The sequence below is a fragment of the Panthera leo genome, chromosome F2, assembly GCF_018350215.1.
Source record: "Panthera leo isolate Ple1 chromosome F2, P.leo_Ple1_pat1.1, whole genome shotgun sequence".
Classification (NCBI taxonomy): domain Eukaryota; kingdom Metazoa; phylum Chordata; class Mammalia; order Carnivora; family Felidae; genus Panthera; species Panthera leo.
In genome coordinates this window covers 25506845-25517902 of record NC_056695.1, presented here as the reverse complement: position 1 = coordinate 25517902, position 11058 = coordinate 25506845, and the positions used below count along the sequence as shown (strand labels likewise).

The 11058-nt window shown below is 36.4% G+C and overlaps 1 long non-coding RNA gene across 1 annotated transcript in view; it reads right to left on the bottom strand.

Annotated features, from left to right (window-relative positions):
* Window positions 1-1163: 1163 nt before the first annotated feature.
* LOC122211195 overlaps window positions 1164-11058 on the bottom strand; it is an 89907-nt gene continuing 80012 nt past the window's right edge. Inside the window, exon 6 of the long non-coding RNA XR_006198551.1 lies at window positions 1164-1588. This is a non-coding gene — a long non-coding RNA (uncharacterized LOC122211195). The remainder of the gene's footprint in view (window positions 1589-11058) is intronic.

The window sequence follows — 11058 nt, the reverse complement described above, 5'->3', positions numbered from 1 at the left end:
CTCGTATTGCCTAAACAAACAAACAAACAAAAATATTATAAAGAAACCGGACTATCTTGCCCTCGTAAGAGACACTGTACTAATTTAGATCACTGAACAATTTTTATAAATGAATTAAAATGTGACATGTCATCTGCTCTCCTTTCCATCCTGGAAAAATTGTGAGGTAGCTGACTGTTTTGAAATAAATTTCCCTGCAGTTGCTATAGTGATGACAATAAAGTTCTTGCTTCTATTTGTGTGATAAAAGTTCTTAGCAGAATACTTGAAAAGGTAAGCTAATCGAAATGAAGAACTGTTAGTTCTCTTTTTCAAGGCAGCCTCCTTGAAGGTAGTTCACAATTACAAGACTCAACCATTGTCGACAATTTTATTATATGTACATTTTCATAATCTTTCTCAATGTAGTCCTAAAAAATTATATAGCAGAAATGAGCCCTCTTTTTTCTTGTTACAGGTTAAAGTCATTGGACAAAAGATATTTTAGTTAATTCTGGATATTTTGTGTGAAAATCAATGATTGAATCAAAGATACTGCTCCATTAGCTATTTTTGTCCATTACAAAGCTTTATTTTTCTAACAATACAATGATTGTATGATATTTTGCTTCAATAGTACATGTTGTTCAAGTCTCATTTCATCTCACTGTTGATGCAAACCAAAGAGCTCAAAAGCAGACAGTTACTGGATGAATCATCAAAGACGGGTCATGGATAAAGCAGCATGACTTAGATACATGTCCTACCACATCGATGTAAAAGACTAATAGTATTTACCTTAAAGCATTTGAGAAATTTAAATGGCTTTAAAAATTATTAGTTCAGAGAGAAAATATGCAAAACTGCTCACACAAGTTTAGAAGGTATTTTATGTCCTTTTGATAAAAAAGCAGAAATGTTTGTTCTCTCAAAATCCAAATAGTTAAAAATAGGAATCACAGTTCAAGGGTGTATTTTACTAAAATACTTACCACACTTCCTAATTGTGGCAATATTATAAGTATGCACAGCGTTTGTGTGCTAACTAAGACGTGTGGGTATTTGATTCATAACCATGCATATTCTTTTATATTTTCATTAGCCCTTAAGAATTAAATATTGATATAAATAATAATTACTATAAATATTAATTGATTGCAATAAGCTATATTCTAAGTGGTTTTCATTACTTTTCTATTACCATGTAACAAATCATCACAAATTTAGTGACCTAAAACAACACCCCTTTGTCAATGAGTCCAGGCACTGAGTGATGGCCTCAGTATTCATCCACTGGTCCTGGTCAGAATCCACCAATTCTAAGGCTGAAATCAAGGTGTCAGCCAAACAGAGTTCTCATTGGATGCTCTCAGGTAGGATCCCTTTCAAGTTCATTCAGGTTATGGGAAGAATTCAATCTCTTGTGGTGTCGGTAGGAAAGTACGTGCTTCCTCGTGGACTATTTTTTGGGAGCCCACTGTGCTCATAGAGGCTGTTTGCGTTCCTTGTCCTATGACTCCCTTTATCTTCACGGCCAGTACTGGAGAATCTCTGTACCTGCAGAATCTTTCCCAAGCTCTGAATTTCTGACTTCAGGAAAAGCCCAGTCCTTTAAAAAAAAAAAAAAAATTTTTTTTTATGTTTATTTTCGAGAGACAGAGCATGAGCGGGGGAAGGGAAAAGGGAGAGGGAGACAGAATCCGATAGAAGCAGGCTCCAGACTCTGAGCTGTCAGCACAGAGCTTGACTGCGGGGCTGAAACCCAGGAACCCTGAGATCATGACCTGAGCCAAAGTGGGGAGCTCCAATGACTGAGCCACCCACGCACCCCAAGCCCAGTCCTTGTTAAAGGCTCAGCTGATTAGTTCAGGCTCACCCCAGATAATCTCCTTTTTTCAAATTCCACTGTGGCATATGATTAATCTAATTATGGGAGTAAAATCCATGATACAGCCTTAGGCTCTACATACTAGAGGGTGGATGTTTGGCGGAGGGGTGGGGGGCAGGATGGATCTTAGAATTCTTCCATCATGTGATACAAATGTATTTGGTTATTCCGTGAAACTGAGGGGGTTTTGTTTGTTGTTCGTCTTAATAGACTCCAGATAGATTGCCCATAATAAAGTACTGTCTAAGAAATTAGCTTTAAAAATCATTTGTAACTTCTTTCTAAGAGAAGGTAAGTGCACTGATACTACAAGTTGTTAGTATTCATACAGCATTATGTAAAAGGCAGGTGGTAAATAGAGCTCTCTCTTCCTTTCCAAATTGCCAACAATAAAAGATAATCATAACGCAGAATCAAATTCGCTTAAAGATGACTCAAGTAGTTTAAAGAAGCTCAGTGGTCAAGAATTCTAACTCATGTCCATTTTCTTAGTAGTTTGTTTTTTTTTTTCTTTACTGGTAGACACTTGATCAGAAAACTGAATATTATCTAAATAGCTGTATATATATATTTTTTCATACATATATATGTACTTTCATACATATATATATGTATATGTATGTATATACATATATATATATGTATGAAACTTCAAGTGAAGTTTCTGTTAATATCAGAGAACGCCTAAACTGAGACAATTTCATCATTTACATAAAAGTCCTATTACATTTACTGGTGGTTTTAAACCATGCAACCAACAGTCTAAGTCATCTTAGTGACAAAAAACAACTGTGTACAAATTTCTGATGATAAAGTTAATAATTTATTTTACTTTGGGCATTTTAAAATAGAAATTGAAATTTAAAAGAGGTATTTTCTAAAGTAGTATATGTTTATAGGTCAGAGATGTGAAGCCATAACCTGACCAATGACATTCAGGTCATGAGTAAACATATGGTCTGCCACAGTGACTCAATTAACCATCCATCAATGTAATTGCATAATACATCAGAAGAGGTAGTCTCCCACCATTGATGGTCAGCATTTATATTAAATTTAACAGGAAAAAGCATCACTTTGCTATAGCTTATTGGGCTATATCATATGAAATCTTCTAAAGTAATGCATTTGACATTGTATTTATAGTTTTTGTTTTCTGGAAGAAATTTTTGACAAACTGAGCTTTGGGCTACTGTTAAGGAATGATTCTTCATATAATAAGCTGGTATAGGTGAAAAGCACACTTACAAGACAATTGTAGTACTTTAATCAATTCTAATCATGTTAATATTGAAGTAAGAAGATGTACCATTTACACATTGTATAAATTGTGTATAAATTTAACATATTAAAAACTTCTAAGAAAAGCTGTGGCTGAACTGATTAATATAACTTTTTAGACATTGAATCTTTCTTTAATACTACACATGAGAAAATAATGACAATACTTTATTAGCGATATTTAAAAAAAAAATTGTGTATGGAACTTAACCCAGATTGGAAGAATGATAGTAAAGGAGCTTGAAATTATGAACAAATAAACATTGGGTTAGGTTTATATTTCATAATTAAGATGAGGTAAGAAATGCCACGTTCCTATCTGACATCCAACTCCTTCATTTAAGGTTCACATTCTAAGGAATGGTTCCACTAACATTATGCAAATTTGCCCATAAACCTTAGTGTAAAGCAGGGAAAAAAAGACTGGAGGGGATATTTTATTCAATCAGTAAGTAGATTTGCATTACCTTTGGAGAAAGGAAGTGATCATTGTCCAGAGTCTTACTCCTATAAGATTCTTGATATGGAACAAAATTCATGCTGCTAGATTATTTTTCTACTTTTCCAGGATTTGAAATTCCTCGGGTATGACTCAATTTTTCTGACCTACAGTTGTTTGATATAAAATCTTACTAGATATCTGGTTCTCTTTATTTTTCTGGAACTGGCCCACCATTTTAGAATAAAGTATGACATTGAACACAAGAAGAATAAAATATTAGCAATGTGTACCTTCTAACAAAACAAAAGCTGTATGTGGTTACTAATTGCCAGTTGTATTCGGTAACAGCCTAAAAACACCAAAAGGACAGGTCAAGAAGACAAGGCTTCAAAAGTTGTGTATACTATAGAAACTAAACTACTGGGGCTGTCAGCACTGATGAGGATGGTTAAATTTTTTGAAAAAGAAACCAGACACTGCAATGAAAGGTATTTTCCATTACTAAAATTAACTTGAAAAGGCAACATCTACACAAACACTATTTACCCAGTTGGTCTCAAATATAAACTATTCTCTGTTTGGAAATTATCAGCTCTCCTTATTATTTAGATTTGCATTACTAACAAGTCTATATAGACGACTGATAATTCTTTAGTGTCAACTGTACTCTATTTTTCAAGATACAGAGATTTAATTAAAAATAATGTCCTTCTTGGGGAGCTTGGGTGGTTCAATCAGTTAAGCATCTGACTTTGGCTCAGGTCATGATCTCACAGTTCATGGGTTCAAGCCCCACATCGGGCTCTGTGCTGACAGCTCAGAGCCTGGAACCTGCTTCAGATTCTGTGTCTCCCTCTGTCTCTGCCCCTCCCCTACTCATTCTCTTTCTCTCTCTCTCTTTCTCTAAAATAAATAAACATTAAAAAAATAATAATGTCCTTCTAGACTTTCATGTTCCTGAGGAAACACTTTGTCACAGCTTCACTGCTTTAAAAGAAAGTCAAGAGGCTGTGGAGATTATTCTTGCCCATCAAAATCTCTGACATGTTGTATTTGTCATACTACGCAGGAGCAATACCTATGACGTTCTGCTCACACAAAAGATAGCCAGTAGGTTCAATGCCAGAGACAATGCCATTCAAAGACATTTAACTGGAAAATTTCCACTTGAAAATTGTGAACTGAAACTGGCTTGTTTTTACCATTATGGATGGGTTTGCAGACAACCTTGGTTTATGCAATTGCACTAAAGCAATAAAATTCTTGTAAAATAGCTCTGTCTGATGTTACTTCACACTTTCATCTGCTAAAGAAAGAAAGGCAAAAGATAGATAAGGATTTCCATAATAAAATAAAATCTGTCTGTTGTAATAAAATACCTTTACATTTCATTTTGAACAGATGACCTCACTTTTCACTTGAGTGAATACAAGAAGGCCACCGTAGTTTAATTTTTGCAGCCCCCTTTATTCCACTTCCAAGCAAATTTATACCTTCACCCCACTTTTAGTCCTTTTTTTCTTAGTGGAGAGGCCACTAGTTTTTAACCTGGGGATTGGGTGGAGGCTGTTCTTGGGATTTGGAGGCAAGCTGGATCAGAATCACCAGGACTGTAATAGATTATAATCTGTAATATAAATATAATCATTGTGGAGAGACTGACGTTTCAGGCCCAAATCAAGTTATCAGGTGAGAATAATTACCATGGAGAGCTTCTGCTTTGCATGAAATTATGCTACTTTATCTTCAATATCAGTACTTATTAGAAAAATGCAAATTAAATAAAAACCGAGTTACTAATAGAATGGTTATAAAATAAAAATTAAAACTAGCAACCAAGTGCTGACAAGGATGTGGAGCAACTTGAAATCCTACATTGCTGGTGAAAATGCAAAATGATATAATCAGTTTAGAAAACAGTTTAGTGGTTTTGTATCCACACAAAAACCTACCTGGATATGTTTATAGCAGCTTTATTTGTAATAGCACAAAACTGGAAACAACCTAAATGTCTCTCAGGGGAGGAAAGGAAAAATAGAATGTGGTACATTTATATAAAGGGATGTTACTCAGCAATGAAAAAAAACCTGATTACTGAAACATGCAACAATGCAGGTGAGCAAATGCATTCATGAAAGAAGTCGGTGGAAGGCTATCAGTTCTACTATTCCTTTTACATGAAATTCCAAAAATGGCAAAATTATAAAAATGGAAGACATATTATAAGTTGCCAAGTGTTAAGAGTGAAAGAAGGGTTTACATACAAGGAGTAGCACAAGGGAGAGAGTGATGGAATTTTACCATAGTTTGATTACAGTGGTGTATTTATCAAACTTCATAGAATGGTTCATCCAACAGTGTGAATTTGAATGTATGTGAATCTTAAAATCTGAATAACTTATACTTTGCAAATTTTAATTTTGAACAACTAGGAAGGTTCCACAGTGTGAAAATATGCCTTACTTCTCTAAAGCTGTAGAGACCTTAGGTGTAGATACCAGAACATGATGAGTCATGAAAATTCTTGGAAGTGGCAGTTCTTGGGGGACAAAGTCTTTGTCAGGGAAAGTACAACATAACCCTGGAATATATTGTTGTGACAAAAATTTTTGAAGTGCTAAAACAATGATGAGACATACCAAAAAGAGGCAGAAGTAAGTTTGATGGGGTGTCCACTTACAAAATCTGGGATAATTTGAACATTGAAATACATTTGAACATTAAGATACACAACAATAAGAATGTTTTATAACCCATTGAATAAAAATATGAATCCATGAGGGAGGGAGGGAGAGAGGGAGGGAGTGAGAGACAGAGAGAGAGAAAGAGAAAGAAAAAAAAAAGAAGGAAGGAAAGAGAGAGGGAAGGAGGAGAAGAAAGAAAGAAAAGAAAGAGAAGAAAGAAAGAAAGAAAGAAAGAAAGAAAGAAAGAGAAAGAAAAAGAAAGAAAGGAAGGAAGGAAGAAAGAAAAAAAGAAAGGAAGAAAGGAAAAAGATTTGTCTTTACAACTGGGTGCCAACAAGTACATATAAGAGAAATTATGGAATTAAAATTAGAAAATAATTATTTGACAACCATCATAATAAACCTCAATAGATATTAAGACTAGTGGGGTAAGCTTTTTTATAAATAAGATATTTACATAGTTTCAAAAAACTTTCCCACAAAATACTTATTAATTACAAAGAGGCAAAAACAATAACTCTACAATGAAGAACCCAGGCAGACACAACTTTAATCAAATGATTAAAGTTAACATAACAATGAGACAAATCAAAATCCTGTATTACCTGACAAGAAGTAATAAAAGGAAAAGCTCTCTGTGATTCTTGCCCAGTACATAACATGAATTTAATCATGAGGAAAAATCAGGCAAACCTAAATTAGGGGACATTCTCCAAAATAACTAGTCTATAATATTTAAACATGTCAAGGTTGTAAGTCAGGGAAAGAGTGACAATTCCAGTCTAAACAAGGTTGAAAAAACATGGCAACTAAAGGCAACACATGATCCTAGATTGGAAATTTTTTTTTTTTGAAATTTTGCTATGAAAAAATTACGGTGATAATTGACAAAAAAAGAATGGGTCACTATATTGATAAAGTAATGTACCCATAAAATAATGTATCTATGTATCAATATTACTATTGGTATAGTAATACATCAATATTTATTTCTCAGCATTGATGATTATATTGTGGTTACGTAGGAGAATATCTTTGCTGGAATTCTCACTTAAGTATTTGTGGGTAATAGAGTGTCATGTCAGCAACTTACCTCAATTAATTAAAAAGTGTATTTTTTTAAACTAATTTTGCAAAAAAAACCCCATATTTGCAAAAAAATTTTTGTAATTTGCAAAAAAAAAAAAAAAACAAACCATCAGGATTGTCTTCTGATGAAGGGAGTGAGAAAAGTATTTTTTCTCCTAACTTACCATCTTTTATTGTTTAAAGAGTTGCATAGTGAATACTAACTCTCTTATACTTCCAGCTTGTACGTCATGTGAACAGAATGGGCTCCTTCTCATTTGACACTATAGAATCAGCAGAGAATTCTCAGGAGAAGTTAAATGAACACAACAGAGGCTTGAGGTGGTATCAACTAGGAGATTACAAAATTGTGCTGACCTAGTTTGCACAGAAGTGGCTTGGAAGAAACAGGTAAGGTCGAGTATTAGAAGTGATGTGAAAGAAGTGATCAATGCAGTATACTCCCGGCATCGTTCAAATCCCTCATGCCTTCCTTATCTGGCTATCCTATTATGTGGAGCCTCATTCTTTGTGAGTAAGGGGGAGGTACAAGTTCAGTTCATCACAGTGTCAGTTCAGATGTTGGCCAAATACAATCTCTGCAAAATGGTAATGCAGAAGAGTTAGTGAAAAAGCTACAGTGGCCAAAGCTACTGGAGATATTTGGACAATATTTATTGTTTACTGCAGAAGGTTATATCCTTGCTCAGGAACCCAGTTTATACTTCTACTATCCAAGCTTGCCACATGGCATCCTTATCCAACAGAGATACTACTAACACCATTGGACTGATTTGATCATATTGCCTATGTGGCGGGGAAGGTTGTGCTTTATACTGGGCTCTATTTGAAACTTTTAGCTTTCTGAGTCACCTAACAAATGGGGTGAATCAGTCGTTGCCTTCAAAATGCTCAGAATTCCACCAAACACTGTGCCTCTTTATAGCAGTTATGAATTGCTAAAGAAATTGAAAAAAAAAAAAAAAAAAAAAGATGAAGGGGATGTCCTAGGATGGATGCCTCACATCTTTAAACTCCTAAAATGTTCACATGTTTTTTCTGACAGTTTAATATTCCACCATCTCACTCATGCCTTGTGGTTTAGTAGGACATCAAGCATACGTTCTAATCCTTGCTCACCTGGTCCAACTGAAATTATGTGAAAATATACTGTGAACCAATATGATGCTATGGCATCTGAAGAGTGTCAAGATAAGTCTGCTTATCAGAGCCTTCCTCAAACTGGTTACTACAAGAGTGGATGAAATCAAAGAAAGATGAGACCAAAAGGTTCTGAAGTGACACACACACATGGTGTCTGAAACAAGCCAGTAGCCAATAGCAGAATCTGAAGAACGGAGCATATGAATTTTCTATTGCTGTCATCCACAAAATTTAGTTGCTTAAAACAACCTCCATTTATGATCTTATAAAGTCTTTGCTTAGGGTCTAGTTTTGCCTCCTTGAAGTGGTTCTATACGGCTTTGGCTTGGTCTTTGGATCTACCCTCTGGCTTTTCTTCCTTTTCATAAGAAAAAGGGGTGCCTACATGGCTCAGTTGGTTAAGCGTCTGACTTCGGCTCAGGTCATGATCTCATAGTTCATGAGTTCAAACCCCATGTCGGGCTCTGTGCTGACAGCTCGGAGCCTGGAGCCTGCTTCAGATTCTGTGTCTCCCTCTCTCTCTCTGCCCCTCCCCAGCTCACGCTCTGTCTCTCTCTCTCAAAAAATAAATAAACATTTTTCTAAAAAAATTTTTAATGAAAAAAAGGTGCCTATTTACAACAGAGTACCCTTCTCAATCTTCTTCCTTCTCATGGAATAGGTTTTTTACCTTTTTCAATTATATCAACATTTATTTATTTTTATTTTTTTTTTAAGTTTATTTATTTTTGAGAGAGAGAGAGACAGATCATGAGCAGGGAAGGGGCAGAGAGAGAGGGAGACACAGAATCAGTAGCAGGGTCCAGGCTCTGAGCTGTCAGTGCAGAGCCTGACATGGGGCTCGAACTCGTGAAACGCGAGACCATGACCTGAGCTGAAGTCAGACACTCCATCAAGTGAGCCACCCATAACTGGCGCCCCAATTATGTCAACACTTTTAATGCAAGCCAGTAGCGGTTCCTTTAATACAGCTGTCTTAAAACTGTGTGACTGAATGTGGTGTAGACAAGTTTAAGATTCTAAGAAACCCCTTCATTAATTCTCTGAGGCACAGCTTTAACTCTTCCTGAGGTCTCAGAAAGTATTCTTCACTCCCATCCTAGGCTTGATGTTTACTGTGAGGGCATGAGTTCCAAGAAGTACCCAGAAGTCGATCTTTACCCAAGCTAATTTCTAATTTTGAAAGTCTTTTGCCAGGAATCATTTTTTTTTAACACAAAACAAGTCATACCTTCTTTATATTTCCTCTATGTTTTGCTTGAATATTGAGAAGTTATTTTTTTGTTTTGTCTTTGTGTTTTGTTTTTTAGCCCATCTAACTTCTCTCATATTTTAGGACAGGTAGACACACATATCTAGCTTCCACTTCGATATTATTTGTAGAAATCTTCTCAGAGCTAATACTTTTTTCATTTTGCTGAAGGTGACAATCACACTAATCGTTCTGTAGTACAGAACTTGAGTCCTCTTTACCCCAGTGTCTGATAACAATTTCCTTTATGCTCTTCAGGCCTCCACCTGTCACCTGGTCTTTAAGCATATGCCATGTAACTATTGTGTGATGATAGAATCTTACTTCTGGGTACCAATTTCTGCTTCAGTTATCTGTTGCTGTATAAGAAGACCTTAAAATCTAATGGCTTAAAACACTAAGTACGTATTTGTTCATGATTCTTTGATATTCACTGGGTATGATTAGAACAGTTTCACAGTGTCTCACATAATACCTACTAGGGCTGGCTGTCCATAAGGGTATATTCTCTCATATCTGGTGTTAGCTGGGATAGCTAGAATGGCTAGAGCCAGGCTGAGCTTCCCTATCTCTCTCCCCAGATGGCCTTTCCCTATGCCTCAAACTTTGGCGATTGGGTTCCAAAACGGAGTACTCCAAGAAGAAGAGCCTTAATGTGTAAGTGCTACTGAGCTTCTACTTGCATTTTGCTTCTAATGTCTCACTGACCAAAGTTAATCACATCAGCCCATCTCTGAGGATCCTCTGAATTGAGTTGGGACAGACAATTCCTCTTCTTGGAGTGCATTTGGAAGAGGCAGCACCACCTGCCCTGGGACAAAAGAGCTGGTGGGCACCACTGAGCTACCCTATTCCCCAACATACAAGCAGAGTCACCTGCTGAGGGCAGCTAACCTGTATGCCAGCTCTTTGCTGCACTTCATCATAAACTCCAAGCCCCTGTGCAGTTGTGTGACTGCTTTTCTGGGACAAACTGGTAACAGCCACAACACGGTGAGATCCTCCCCCACAGGATCAGCTTAGGACCAGACGACACTATGTCCCCAAAACTTGGAGTTTTGAAACCTAGCTACATGTCTGAGATAAAAACACAGGAGCACTGCACCACCCCTTAGGCAGATGGATGGAGTGGTGTCACTTCAGTGAGCAGCACAGCGCACACAGTGGAGGCTTGAGTTGCTTACACAAAGCCTCGCCCTTCTGTGCTCTGCAGGTGCCTTTTTTAATAGGGTGAGTGTGATTGAAAGCCAGCACAACAACAGGCCTCTCCTCAAAAGACCAGCACAAGCCCCTCACATGT